Source organism: Rutidosis leptorrhynchoides, chromosome 4, assembly GCF_046630445.1.
Source record: "Rutidosis leptorrhynchoides isolate AG116_Rl617_1_P2 chromosome 4, CSIRO_AGI_Rlap_v1, whole genome shotgun sequence".
NCBI lineage: Eukaryota > Viridiplantae > Streptophyta > Magnoliopsida > Asterales > Asteraceae > Rutidosis > Rutidosis leptorrhynchoides.
In genome coordinates, this window is record NC_092336.1 from 375,485,304 (window position 1) to 375,501,811 (window position 16,508).

Genomic DNA, 16,508 nt, shown 5'->3' on the forward strand with positions numbered 1-16,508 from the left:
TGAAGCCGGACGTCTACGATTAAGTCAACTAAACGAATTAGAAGAATTAAGACATGAAGCATACAATAATTCGTTAATCTATAAAGAAAGAACGAAGAAATGGCATGATAAAAGAATCAGAAGTTCAAAAGAATTTAAAGAAGGAGACAGAGTTCTTCTTTTCAATTCACGATTCAAGCTATTTCCTGGAAAATTGAAATCAAGATGGTCTGGACCATTCATAGTTAAAAGAGTTTTTCCATACGGAACGATAGAATTAATAAATTCAAATGGGATTGAATTTAAAGTTAATGGTCACAGAGTTAAACACTACATAGATAGTCCGATGGAAGTCGACAACGAAGTTGATCACAATTTCGACACCACAGCTAACTAAGTATGGGGAGAATCAAGTCTTTAAAGGATAATATGTATTTCTGTTAGAGCTAGATTGTCTGTTTTCGTGTAGTTCTCGAAAATGGAACCCGAATGGTCTTTCCCTAGCAGACCCTAAAGAACTAGTCTTCTCCCCCCATTCTGAATTTTTATTTTTTTAGGTTTTTACAAAATGAAGACTTCCTGTGAACTAAACCATGGTCTAATGCTACACGCTTTGATCACTAAACGTAATAATGACACACTTCCGAGCGAAATAGTATCAGTAATCAGAGAAAGAATGGACGGAGTTAGAAAAGAATCCAGATGCGAAGATAATAAGTTACAATTTGGTAAAGGAAAATCAAAATCCGAGGCGAAAAGAAGAGCACGACACCTAGAAAGATGTCACAAATGCGGAAAATGGTCACATGGAGGTAAATGTTCAAATAATCAAACCTATTCAAACACCGAATTTGTTACTTTATGCAGAGACGGACCGTTCATATGTTTAGAAGAAAAGACACTGAATGCTCGAGGTTATGCCTATGTAGCCATGGAAAACCAATTAAACCGACTATCTTATGAATGGGATAGATCATATAACTAAGAAATCTATTTCACAGGTATGTTTGTACAGTTTTTATTTTTTTTATTTTTATTTTTAACCTTTTGATAATAAACGCTAATTTGTTCGCTATAAAGTATTAAATTGGTATTGAATAAAATTAGGTTTGGCGACCGAAATTATTGATATCATTCAAAAATTTATTACATCACTTCGAAATTTAACGTTTATTCTTAAGGTATAAATATCTTTAATTAATCAACCCAAAATATTTCAAAAATTCGTCATGAGTTAAATTAGGTCTTGGAACCGAAATTACTTTACCGAAAAGAGGGGCGTATATTTTTTGATAATATTTGATTGATTAAAGTGGGATAAAAAGCCAAAAAGATTTTTAATTTTATTTTTACCATGTTTTTAAAATTAATATATAAATCTTAAATTAATATTGTAAACTTTGTAAAAACAATATATTTAAAATTGTAAATATTTAAAAAATTAATATAAGTTTGGTGTGAATTTTTAAAATATGAATTTTTAATTTTATGCATTTCATATTTTAAGTTTGGTGTGAATTTTTAATATTAATTTTGAATTTTATATTTAAATTGTGTGAATTTAAAAACAAAAATTTACTTTATCTCATTAAGTTAAAAATATGATTTTTAAAATTCGTCGTAAGTTGAAGACTAGGTCTTTGAACCGAAATTGCTTTACCCGAGAGATGGACGAGAACTTTTATTATCATTATTTTTAATCTTATTGAATTAAAGTATGGCAAAAACATTTAAAAAACCCAAAAATCTTAGCTTTTAAAACAATAGCTACAAAAAGACAAATTTTAAAATTTTGTCGAGGGACGGACTAGGACATCGATCCGAAACGACCTCGTCCTAAATAACAAGGGAAACAAAATTTTAAAATTAATTACTTAATTGTTTTAATTAGTATAAGATAAAAAAAAAAAAAAAAAAAAAAAAAACTCCGCGAGTCGCGGAGTTTGAAGGGAAATCCACCGCGACTCGCGGAGGATGAAAAATCCAGAAAAAAATAAAAGGAGCTGGAACAGCTCAGTTGCAACCCACAAACAAGAAAAATACTGCGAAAATACTCCGCAAAAACCCGCAAAACACCCCCAAAATCACAATTTTTAACCGTTAATCATCAAATCTTTTACTAAAATCATGTTGAGAAGGATGTTATCAAGGAATTACTCAAGAAAAACGGTAAATTTCTACACCTAAACACCATTTAATCCGAAAATTAGTGTTCTTGAGCAATTTTTTCCCCAATTTGATTTTGATGCTTTTTAGTGTAATTATGCTTAAATTGTTTATGTATTATGCTTGTATAACCTAGATTGATGCTATTTAACATGATTAGAAGCCTTAAACTTCAAATTTTGAGTAATCTAGGGTTTGTATTCTTGAGCAATTTGGGGCTTTTTGATATAAACAGGTTATGGCCGATTTTTGTCATGAATTGTTGCTAAATTAAGTAGTGTAACATGTTTAGGTAGTTAAATGATCCAAACTTTGAGCCTAAACATGATTTTGAGAATTAAAGTGGACTTTTTCAAGTCTAAAATTCATGAACTTGATTTTTGAGAGATAATGCCATTTGAAACTTGTTTAATTGCTAGTAATGATTATTTTGACATGTTATTTGAGTTGAATGCTTATGAACTTGGCGAACATTTTCGTATATGCTTATTTGAAAAAGTGTAGATTTGATAAAAATATGAAAATGAGCTTAAGTTTGATATAAATTGATCATGTCATTGTAATTATTTTGATTGATGATTTTGCTGACACTAATACATATTTGGATGCACAAAAATTGTGTTTGATGTGTTTTGCAGACTGAAAGGGGTGAATCTTCATCCCAAGCTCACAATGCTCCTACTGAGAATGCGGAACAACAGGAGGTGGATAACTACTACAAACAAGATATACCTCATCCAGTCATGACATTTTCTGATATGCACTTGGAAGATTTGCACCCGAACCTGAGATTTGACAGACTTTGGATAGATTATCCAAAATACCAAAGGGGTTTGCATACTCTTCATTCTAAAGTTGTTGAGGTACCGAGGGTCATAGAATGGGGACCATTAGAAGCTGTAGAATTGGTCGGGCCAATTAGGGAATTACTTGCACAGAGGTATGGTAATTCTACTTTTAACGACTGGGTACGTTTATTCACCATGCGTAGACCTGTATATAAAGTATGGTGTGAAGAATTGTTGTGTAGTATAGAAATAAATGATCGGGTAGCTAGTTTAATCGATCGATCTTTTATTAGATTTTTGTTAGGAGGTTCGATGCGCCACATGTCTTTACTAGACATGGCTCAGGCTTTACGTATATATACGCCTGAGGAGTTAGCATCTGCCAATTGTAGAGGGTTGATACTAAATGGTAGAAAGATAGATGAAAATTTTGATACACATGGTGTATGGAGTCAAATGACAAGCCATCACCGATTCAAAGGGGGAAATTACTCTTATTTGGATATAGATAGAGCTGAATTAAGAGTAATTCATAGGTTTTTAGCAAATTCGATTACACAAAGAGGTAAGAACAAGGAAAAGGTAAATGAACAGGATTTGTTTTACCATATGTGTATTCGAGACCCACAAAGCGCTGTAAGTATACCTTATTGTGTGGGTTATTATTTATCAGCTATGGTTAGGGGGATGAGACCGCATAGCATAATAGGAGGTGGTATTTTTATTACTTTGATTACTGAATATCTCGGTGTGGATATAAGTCGGGGGGATTATTAGTTAAAGAACCAGAACCCCGCGATACAATAGGTTTAAATGTATACCATGGTGCGAAAGTTTTGAAGAGGCGAAATAACGCCGCAGTACAATACCATGGTAGACATCCACAGGTTGAGAGAAACCAACAGCAAGGTAATGTAGGAGGGGGAAATGAAATGCAAGAAATGCAAAGGTTTATAGCTTCACAGGAGTACGAAAATGCTAGACAGAGAGCATTTGAAGATTGGCAAGTTCATCAAAACCAAATCATAGCTCATTGCCAACATATAGGTAGAAACTATATTCCTACTCCAAAACCCATATTCCCTCCCTGGTCTATAGAGATGCAACCACCGTATCCTACGTATAACCCAGCCGAAGCATTCTATAGCACCTATGGTTATGCATGGAACCCCTATTGGTATCAGTATCATCCCTAGTCTACTTAGTTTTATTTATTTTATAATTTGTAATGTTGATACGTTTAATACTTATGTTAATATTGTAATAGTTTTTATAATTTTCTAACTTTTATTCTTAGATTTTAATAATTTTTGAATGTGGGGTAATATACCAAACTTCAAAAATATGTATATATGTTTGCAGTTTATCTTATGTACACAACAGGGTAAAACAACGCATTTTCAAAGACTGGCATTAAGTTCAGCAAAAGCAACTAATTTTGACGACAAGATGCAAAATATATGTGAAATAACAACAAGACGGAATGAACAAATGATGTGCACCATTTATCATTCAGCAAACAAACGCCAATATAATTGGAAACTTTGGTAAAATTTAATCATTTTCACACAAATCACCCTCAATAATTTAAATTGTTACTGATTTCTTGCAAATGAGGGCATTGCAAGATCTTAAGTGTGGGAAGGGGTTAAATTCTTTCGGATTTTAAAATTTTTATCTTAAACACTGGGTTACCATTAAAAATACTAGTAAAGCAGTAGTTGTATTAGAATCTAGTGCTCTCTGATAATAAAGAACAGCCCTAGTCTTATATACTGACTACCCAATTCTAGTAAAATTTTTCAAAATTTTCAATTAAATGAACTCAAAATCATGTTTATACATATTTATGAACGATAAAACTAGGTTTTAACACTGAAATTATTGTAACCTCGGAAAGGACATAAATTGAGAAACAAACCAAAATGTTAAAATTCATTTAAAATGGAATAGAGGACAATAAAAAGGAAAATAAAAGCCAAGTGTGGGAAAATTATCCAAGTTATTCAAAACATATATCACATATTTTTGTACAAATAACTGAAAATACTTTTGCTTTGGACTAAACTAAAAAGTTTTACCTGATTTACTGTAAGAAAGATGGATCTACACGATGAATCAATTCCATCATTAAAAGGAAGTAAAGTCTTCCGAAAAAGACACGCGCTTCTTGATTTAGGTCAAGAAGTTGTCGTCCAGACCAGCTGTAGGTAGACGAAAAATTTAGAAAAGTCATCACTAAAATCAGCAGGAAATCCACGGACCTCAGCATTAAACAGGGTCGCCAAGTGGTCAGATTTATCCTAACCATGAGAAGGATTTATCTCGTACAATGGGGGGCACCATGCAAATTAGCTTGATAAGACTAATGAATCAGATCCCCAGAAAGGATAATCTCCTTAAAGATTAAAAATCAGCTTTTAAAGCCTGATATTACTCAATCCTAGAGATTGACCTTAAAGATTGAGAATTCAAACTCATGGAATTCAATGATATCTAAACTCGAGCTTGAACGAGAAAATATTTTGATCAAAAATAAAACCGATTTGTTTTCTGAAAACCCTATTTTCAATGCGTTCATTACCATTGAACATAAAATCCTAGGAATTCACCTGGAATTCATTAGGTCACCTGAACCAAATCGGGTGTCAACCGTAAGAACGGTGGTTGCATAGCATGGTCAAAGACAGGACCTTGTGCCAGACCGAAAAATCATAAGGGTGAGCTTTACTATTGCTCCTACCAAGGATAGTAATTGCGTCCGACACGTTATAGACCATAATTAAAAGCATGTCAGGGGACATTGCCTTAACAGTTGCTTGTTCAACGCTTTCCTTTACAACCAGACGGTAGTTTACCGAAAGGTAATATACGGGACAAGTAAAATGGACGTGTTGCTTTCCAAATACAAGGTTAGCAAGTGGGTGACACAAAACCGCAAGTTTTGAGCTAAAATTTTCAAATCTGAAACCCACCAAACCCACAAAAATATTTTGCAAACACCGGTAAAGGGTTATTCCGGAAAACTTATCTAGGGTAAAAACTAGATTTAATTTTCAAAAGATCAAATGTTTTCATAAAGATCCAATTTCCTTAATGGATCTAAATTTTAATAGTCATGTGGGACTGTAAACCATATCGTTACTACCATTGTTTATACCGCCGTATAGAAATCACTGATGTACAAAGTGTGAATAATAAAGAAGTGATTCTAGTATTTCAAGACGATATTGCTTGAGGATAAGCAACGCTTAAGTGTGGGAATATTTGATAATGCTAAAAACGAACATATATTTCATAGCATTATTCCTCAAGAAAGACAAGTTTTTAGTTGCAATTGTTCTATTTACAAGTGATATTCGTTTAAATAATAAAAGGTGAAGACAAAAGACAGATTCGACGAATTGAAGACGCAAATGACCAAAAAGTTCAAAAGTACAAAAGACAATCAAAGAGGTTCCAATTATTGATAAGAAACGTCTCGAAATTACAAGAGTACAAGATTCAAAACACAAAGTACAAGATATTAAATTATACTCAAGGACATTCGAAAATCCGGAACCGGGACCAGAGTCAACTCTCAACGCTCGACGCAACGGACTAAAAATTACAAGTCAACTATGCACATGAATATAATATAATATATAAATAATTCTTAAAAATTATATATATATATATATATATATATATTATATTAATATTTATAAACTGTCGGTAAACAAAGAGCCAAAATGGAGTGAGCTGTATTTACAAACTCCGCGACTCGCGGAGTTTGAAGGCAAAAAGGGCCGCGAGTCGCGGAGCCCCAAATTCTGAAACTCCCTATAAAAGCAAACGAATTCTGATCGCAAAAACATAAAAGACATATCCATTCTCTCTATATATATACGTAAATATTTATATTTATATTTATATTTTAATTTTAATTTTAATTTTAATTTTAATCCTAATAATAAGGGTATGTTAGCGAATATTGTAAGGGTGTAAGTCGAAATTCTGTCCGTGTAACGCTACGCTATTTTTAATCATTGTAAGTTATGTTCAACCTTTTTAATTTAATGTCTCGTAGCTAAGTTATTATTATGCTTATTTAATCCGAAGTAATCATGATGTTGGGCTAATTACTAAAATTGGGTAATTGGGCTTTGTACCATAATTGGGGTTTGGACAAAAGAACGACACTTGTGGAAATTAGACTATGGGCTATTAATGGGCTTTATATTTGTTTAACTAAATGATAGTTTGTTAATGTTAATATAAAGATTTACAATTGGGCGTCCCTATAAATTATCATATACACTCGATCGGACACGATGGGCGGGGTATTTATATGTACGAATAATCGTTCATTTAACCGGACACGGGAATGGATTAATAGCCACTAGAATAATTAAAACAGGGGTGAAATTATGTACAAGGACACTTGGTATAATTGATAACAAAATATTAAAACCTTGGGTTACACTCAGTCGACATCCTGGTGTAATTATTAAACAAAGTATTAAAATCTTGTTATAGTTTAAGTCCCCAATTAGTTGGAATATTTAACTTCGGGTATAAGGATAATTTGACGAGGATACTCGCACTTTATATTTATGACTGATGGACTGTTATGGACAAAAACTAGACGGACATATTAAATAATCCAGGACAAAGGACAATTAACCCATGGGCATAAAACTAAAATCAACACGTCAAACATCATGATTACGGAAGTTTAAATAAGCATAATTCTTTTATTTCATATTTAATTTCCTTTATTTTATATTTAATTGCACTTCTAATTATCGCATTTTTATTGTTATTGTATTTAATTGCACTTTTAATTATCGTACTTTTTAATTATCGCAAGTTTATTTTTTCGCACTTTTATTATTCGCAATTTCATTATCGTTATTTACTTTACGCTTTAATTTAAGTCTTGTATTTATTTTTAATATTTTACATTTGGTTTTAACTGCGACTAAAGTTTTAAAATCAACAAACCGGTCATTAAACGGTAAAAACCCCCCTTTATAATAATAATAATATTACTTATATATATATTTGTATTTTTACAAAAGTAAACTAATATAGCGTTAAGCTTTGTTTAAAGATTTTCCCTGTGGAACGAACCAGACTTACTAAAAACTACACTACTGTACGATTAGGTACACTGCCTATAAGTGTTGTAGCAAGGTTTAAGTATATCCATTCTCTAAATAAATAAATATCTTGTGTGAAATTGTATCGTATTTAATAGTATTTTCTTGCAAAAATTTAATAGTGTTTCGTACACCCCGCTGCACACATAAAATATAACCGTGTCGAGCTACTCTGGAACTGAGGCTGAAAATGGTGTTTCGGATAGATTCGCCGGTAAGTGTTTCAGGTTTATTGTCAAAAGGGAAATTTGGTTGGTGGAAAGGAATTGCCTTCTTCTCGTTTTCGTTGATTAAGTCGACTACTAACTCATCAGATGAATTGGGGATGGATGGTTGGTTGATTCATTCTGGTGACACTGCTTCCGGAGCTTAGGTGAAACTCCATCTCGATATAGCTGTCGGAATCCGAGAAATTCGAACTGGTTGAGGTATTCATCTTGTACGATCAGATGAAGGATTTTCGATAAGAAATAGATTATAGGATGTAGATTAGTACCCTGCAATATATAATTTACATATGCATATATAATACAAAAATCCCATAAGTTATGGAGGAATCTACGGAAGCTGTCAGGCAAGGGTAACAATAACAGATACACTAAGATATGAATTTATCTATACATTGTCTATGCAAAAGAGGCAGTAAGACATGTCTAGACTTTAAGGATGATAAGCAAATAATTTTTGACACTAACGATAAGCAAAACTTTTGACATGCAGACACGGTCGAAGTCCAGATTCACTAATGCATCCTAACGACTTATTAGTTAGACACACTAATGCAAGACCTTGTTCGCTAAGACCACCGCTCTGATACCACATGTCATACCCCGTCCAAAATCTTCCTGAATGAATACAATAACATCTGGTACCATTGCTATGAACTGACTTCTATATGCCATAAACGACTCCATGTAAGTGAGCAAATGCACAGCGGAAGGTTTCTTTCATACCTGAGAATAAACATGCTTTAAAGTGTCAACCAAAAGGTTGGTGAGTTCATTAGTTTAACATAAATAATCATTTCCATCAATTTAATAGACCACAAGATTTTCATTTCTCATAAATATACGTCCCATGCATAGAGACAAAAATATCATTCATATGGATTGAACACCTGGTAACCGACATTAACAAGATGCATATAAGAATATCCCCATCATTCCGGGATCCTCCTTCGAACATGATATAAATTTCGAAGTACTAAAGCATCCGATACTTTGGATGGGGTTTGTTAGGCCCAATATATCTATCTTTAGGATTTGCGTCAATTAGGGTGTCTGTTCCCTAATTCTTAGATTACCAGACTTAATAAAAAGGGGCATATTCGATTTCGATAATTCAACCATATAATGTAGTTTCAATTACTTGTGTCTATTTCGTAAAACAGTTATAAAAATTGCGCATGTATTCTCAGTCCCAAAAATATATATTGCAAAAGCATTTAAAAAGGGAGCAAATGAAACTCACGCATATAAATATTGTAAAATAGTTATTAAAACATTGCATGTATTCTCAGCCCAAAAATATATATAAAAAGGGAATAATGAAACTCACATATTGTATTTTGTAGTAAAAATACATATGACGACAATGAACAATGCAGGATTTTGGCCTCGGATTCACGAAACTATATCATTCGTATATTTATTAATACATATAACTGTAATCAAATAATTTCATATATTATATCTTAACTTATATATCTTATATATTTAATTTGTATATTTTTAAAATAGTTAATATTTATATATTTTTCTATTATATTTAAAATTAATATTTCGTTATATGTAATTTTTATATAAATAATCTTAATATATGTAATTATATAATATTATGGTAGTTGTAATATATATACTCTTTTATAGACAATATTCCATTGTTATAATAATATTGTTAATACTAATAATCATATCAATAATACTGATAATAATAGTAGTTCTAAAAATGATACTCTTATTAATAATATTATTATAATTATTTTCATAACTAAATATTTATATCTTCTTAATCATAATCCTTTCATAATCAAATTAAATAAATGAAGTATAATCTTCATATCATTATGTTTATAATAATATCCATAGCTATATTCATGAAGTTTTTAATTAGTAATAACAATAATAATAATAACAATAATAATGATAATAATAATAAATGAAACTACCTTTAAAAAGATTTCTTAAAAAGAAGTGTCCCAGACCGGGTTCGAACCCACGACCTCTTGTATAACACAAACACTCTTAACCACTCCACCATTTCATTTTATCTGATTTTATTCTATCTTAGTTATAGATAAACCGTATCAAACTGTTTCCTTTTCTTCTTCAAACTTTCAATTCGATCAAGCCATGACAAATCCTAATTGTGAATTTTTGTTTTGGGTTTGTCTGGTCACAGAAGCAACAACAAACGCATCATCATTTTCATACGCATCATCATTATCATCCATAGATTATCGCCATTATCACTATCATTCCTTTTCATATTTATGTACGTTTCTCACCATCTTTTGATAACATATAATCGGCCCAATGATTAAATCAATGAATGAATCAAACCTACGGCCCAATTAACCAACCTTTATGGCCCAATTACGTATCAATTTCTTACAGCATATATTAATAGCAATTCCAGCAAAGAAGAACTAATACTTGTATATAATATTTAAGTATGATCATGTGTGCCCCATTCTTCTTTACAGCTCACAACTAGAATCGGTGACCCAACAATAATATTCCTAGTCCAATCATGTTAAAATAAGGACTAGTGGGAGTAGGTTATACGTTTAAAGGTTGTCTGCCTTGAACCGATAAAGAGTCCCACTTGATTACTTTGATAAAGCTCCACTAATATTCTATATATATGTTGACAAGGCTTTAATATTCAATCAACTTTGTTTCGTTATGTGTTTAACAGAAGACACTCGTGGAAGGAAAAACGCAAAAAGAAAAGTGCACTAACAATCTTCTTGGTTTTAATAATACGAGAGCAAAACGAGAATAATTGAAGCAGCAGCTAATCTGGGTGGTGGATTATGGTGTATAATGTTCGAATGAAAATAACAACAATAATGGGTTTTGGCGGGTTCATGATGTTGGAGTTGTGAGATTTTAAAATCATAACAGAAAATAGAAAAAGATTAAACGTGAAATGGTGTGTCGTGTTGTGATGCTTACCTTCATTCAGTAATAGAATAATAGTAGGAGTATGGAGGTTTTGGTGGTTGTTTTTGTTCGGGCAAAAACAAAAATATATATATATATATATATATATATATATATATATATATATATATATATATATATATATATATATATATATATATATATATATATATATATATATATATATATATAAGCACATGTAGTGCAGCAGTGGCTATCTTGGAGATAGAAAACAAAACATTAGGTACAAGATAATAGTCATAGGTTTTGTGTGGTTTGATCAGTGGATGTAGCACCGGTTCTAAGCATTTTTGGTTGAGGTTTGTTTTTGTGGTTTCGGCTGTAAAACAGTAGCAACAAAGGATAAGAGGTGGTGTTGGTTTACAAATTTTGCAGGTGATAGTATGTATCATACTTCATGTAGGAACATGGATATTATATCATATAAATATGATATGTGATATAGTGGGTGAAGGGAACAAAAGCAAACAGTATTAATACGTGAATGATTGACAAAATGTAAAGTAATCTCCTTTCTTTTAGTATGTCGATATATGATTATAATATATAAAAAAATTATTAAAGGAAACAATTGATTCGGTTGATTGCAGAGAGAAAGATGGCAAGTAATAAGTGATGGTGGGTTCCTTATAACTCATAGGTTTAATTAATAATGGAGTCTAAATTTAACAGTTCTATCATTCCGTGATTACATTTTGTTTTTAATAAATTGACACTTCCATCACGGATAGTTGAGACAAAAAACACAAGTCAGATAGTGGATACAGGAATAACAACCCCGATGTGATATGTAACTAATTGAATGAGTAATTATTTATTTTATCTATGTTATCTTTATTATTAATAATTAATAAATATATGTATATGATTAATAATAGTAATAATACTGTTAATAATAATAATAATCATAATAACAGTAATAATAATATTAATAACAATGAAAATAATTAATAATAATTATTAATAATAATGTTAATAATGATATTAATAATAATAATATTAAATAAATAATTTAACATTAATACATAATTATTTTTAACAACAATTTCATACAATAGATTAATATCGTTTTAAGTTATTATATATATATACATATCTGCTTACAATTAGCTGTTCGTGAATCGTCGGGAACAGTCGAAGGTCAATTGAATACATGAACATATTTTCATAATTTTCGAGACTCAACATTATAAACTTTGCTTATCATGTCAGAATCATACAAAGATTAAGTTTAAATTTGGTCAGAAATTTCCGGGTTGTCACAAGTATTAAGTAGCTGACACGCTACTTGTTCAGACTCTTTATATTATGTTTATGTTTAGTATGTTTACCATGCGTAGTTAGATATTGCCATGCTTGTTAGGATGATTGCATGACTGTTTATCTGTGATCTTATGTGCGAACTGTTAGTTGGACAACAACCGAGGCGGCAAGGTTGGGAACCCACTGAGGCGGCAAGGTAGGGTTGATGTGAGGTCGACTATGGTAGCCTGGTCGGGTCATGATGTTACTGATTGTTCAGTATAGCATAGAAGGACGCATGTGTTGCGTCTGGACAGTTATGCAGTGGAATCAGTAAAGCGGACTATCGGTAAACTGTAGCTTGATCAACTAAGTCGTGTGCTCGTACAAGTCGCCGATCCTCATATTGTCAGTTGTTGTTGTATGCTAGTTCAGGACGTTAGCATAGTTGTGACCCTTGCATGTTCAGTTGCTTATGCTTGGTCTGTTAGATAATATCCATTCACTTAGCAGTTGTGCTAATTCCCCCACATTTCTGAAATGTCCCGTTCATATAGATTATAAACATTCCATATTAATTGATTTCGTCGCGAGATTTTGACCTCTATATGAGACGTTTTTCAAAGACTGCATTCACTTTTAAAACAACCATAACTTCTATTTTATCGATAAAGGTTTAAAAAAACATAATGATAATCTAAAATATACCATTTACACACGACCATTACATAATGGTTTACAATAAAAATATATTACATCGAAATAAGTTTCTTGAATGCAGTTTTTACACAATATCATACAAGCATGGACTCCAAATCATGTCCTTATTTTAGTATGCAACAGCGGAAGCTCTTAATAATCACCTGATAATAAACATGCTTAAAACGTCAACAAAAATGTTGTTGAGTTATAGGTTTAACCTATATTTATCAAATCATAATAATAGACCACAAGATTTCATTTTTATAACACATCTCATATCAGGCATTTCGCAAACTGCATAGAGATAAAGATCATTCATATGGTGAACACCTGGTAACCTACATTAACAAGATGCATATAGAATATCCCCATAATTCCGGAACACCCATCGGACATGATAAACTCGAAGTACTAAAGCATTCCAAATTCCAGAATGGGGGTTGTTAGTTCCCGTAGATCTACCTTTAGGATTCACGTCAATTAGGGGCCAGTTCCCTAATTGTTAGGCTACCAAGCTAAAAGGGGCATATTCGGTTTAATAATTCAACCATAGAATGTAGTTTCGATTACTTGTGTCTATTTCGTAAAACATTTATAAAACTGCATGTATTCTCATCCCAAAAATATCAGATTTTAAAAGTGGGACTATAACTCACTTTCACATATTTTTACTTCGTCGAGAAGTAAGACTTGGCCACTGGTCGATTCATGAACCTATAACAAATGTGTACACATATATCAAAGTATGTTCAAAATATATTTACAACATTTTTATTACGTTTTAATGATTTGAGTTTGTTAAGTCAGCAGTCCTCGTTAGTAACCTACAACTAGTTGTCCACAGTTAGATGTACAGAAATAAAGCAATATATATTATCTCGAATCAATCCACGACCCAGTGTCTACAAGTCTCAGCCTCGATCACAACTCAAAGTATATATATTATTTTGGAATCAACCTCAACCCTGTATAGCTAACTCAAACATTACTGCATATAGAGTGTCTATGGTTGTTCTGAAATATATATATATATATATGGGTCGATATGATATGTCAAAACATTGTATACGTGTCTATGGTATCCCAAGATTTCATAATATGTATAATACAATATAAATTAGTTAGGATATGTTTAATCTAGATTTGTTACAAAATTTTCGTAGCTAAAACTAGCAAATTTATCTAATTTTGTTTTACCCGTCATTTCTTCGTTTCAAATCCGTTTTGAGTGATTCAAGTTGCTATGGTTTCATATTGAACTTAAGTTTATGAATCTAAACAGAAAAAGTATAAGTTTATAGTCGAAAATACAGGTTACAAGTCATTTTTTAAAGAGGTAGTCATTTCCGTCGAAAGAACGACATCTTGATGACCATTTTGAAAAACATACTTTCACTTTGAGTTTAACCATGATTTTTGGATATAGTTTCATGTTCATAAGAAAAATCATTTTCCCATAAGAACAAATTTTAAATCAAAGTTTATCATAGTTTTTAATTATCAAACCCAAAACAGCCCGCGGTGTTACTACAACGGCGTATGTCCGGTTTTACGGTGTTTTTCGTGTTTCCAGGTTTTAAATCATTAAGTTAGCATATCATATAGATATAGAACATGTGTTTAGTTGATTTTAAAAATCAAGTTAGAAGGATTAACTTTATTTGTGAACAAGTTTAGAATTAACTAAACTATGTTCTAGTGATTACAAGTTTAAATCTTCGAATAAGATAGTTATATATATATGAATCGAATGATGTTATGAACATCATTACTACCTCAATTTTAGTAGGTAAACCTACTGAAAGTAACAAAAATTGATCTAGCTTCAAAGGATTCTTGGATGGCTTGAAAGTTCTTGAAGTAGAATCATGACACGAAAACAAGTTCAAGTAAGATTTCTACTCGAATAAAGATAGTTATAGTTATAGAAATTGAATCAAAGTTTGAATATGAGTATTACCTTGTATTAGAAATATATCTTACTTTAAATAAGAAAGATTTCTTGAGCTTAGATGATTACTTGGATTGGATTAGAAAGCTTGGAAGTAATCTTGCAAACTTGATAGTATTCTTGATTTTATGAAACTAGAACTTATAGAATTTATGAAGAACTCTTAGAACTTGAAGATAGAACTTGAGAGAGATCAATTAGATGAAGAAAATTGAAGAATGAAAGTATTTGTAGGTATTTTTGGTCGTTGGTATATGGATTAGATATAAAGGATGTGAAAGTTTGTTTTCATGTAAATAATTCATGAATGATTTATAATATTTTTTGTAATTTTGTGAGATATTTCATGCTAATTGCCAAATGATGGTTCCCACATATTTAATGACTCACATGGGCTGCTAAGGAGCTGATGATTGAGTGTATATACCAATAGTATATACATCTTAGAAGCTGTGAATTGTACGAGTACGAATACGGGTGCATACGAGTAGAATTGTTGATGAAAATGAATGAGGATGTAATTGTAAGCATTTTTGTTAAGTAGAAGTACTTTGATATATGTCATAAAGTCTTCCAAAAGTGTATTAATACATCTTAATACGCTATAATTATATACATTTAACTGAATCGTTAAGTCATCGTTAGTCGTTATATGTAAGTGTTGTTTCGGAACCTTTAAGTTAATGATCTTGTTAAATGTAATTGATCCATTGTTATTACACTTAAATGAGATGTTAAATTGTTATGTTAACATTTTAATATGGTGTATTAATATATCTTAATATCATATATATATATATATATATATATGTGTGTGTGTGTGTGTGTGTGTGTGTGTGTGTAAAATACTATTACAACGATAATCGTTACATATATGTATTGTTTCGAAATCCTTAAGTTAGTAGTCTCATCTTACTCGTGTAGTTCATTGTTAATATGCTTAATGATATATGTAATTATCATTTCATGATGTTAAACATAGTGTATTAATATCTTAATATGATACATATGTATTTAGTAAGACGTTGTTATAACGATAATCATTATATTTATCGTTGCGAGTTTTCTTAATTCAATAGTCTCATTTTATGTATATAACTCATTGTTAATATACCTAGTGAGATACTTTCTTATCATAATATCATGTTAACTATATATATATATATATATATATATATATATATATATATATATATATATATATATATATATATATATATATATATATATATATATATATATATATATATATATATATATATATCATATAATTTTTACAAGTTTTAACGTTCGTGAATCGCCGGTCAACTTGGGTGGTCAATTGTCTACATGAAACTCATTTCAAATA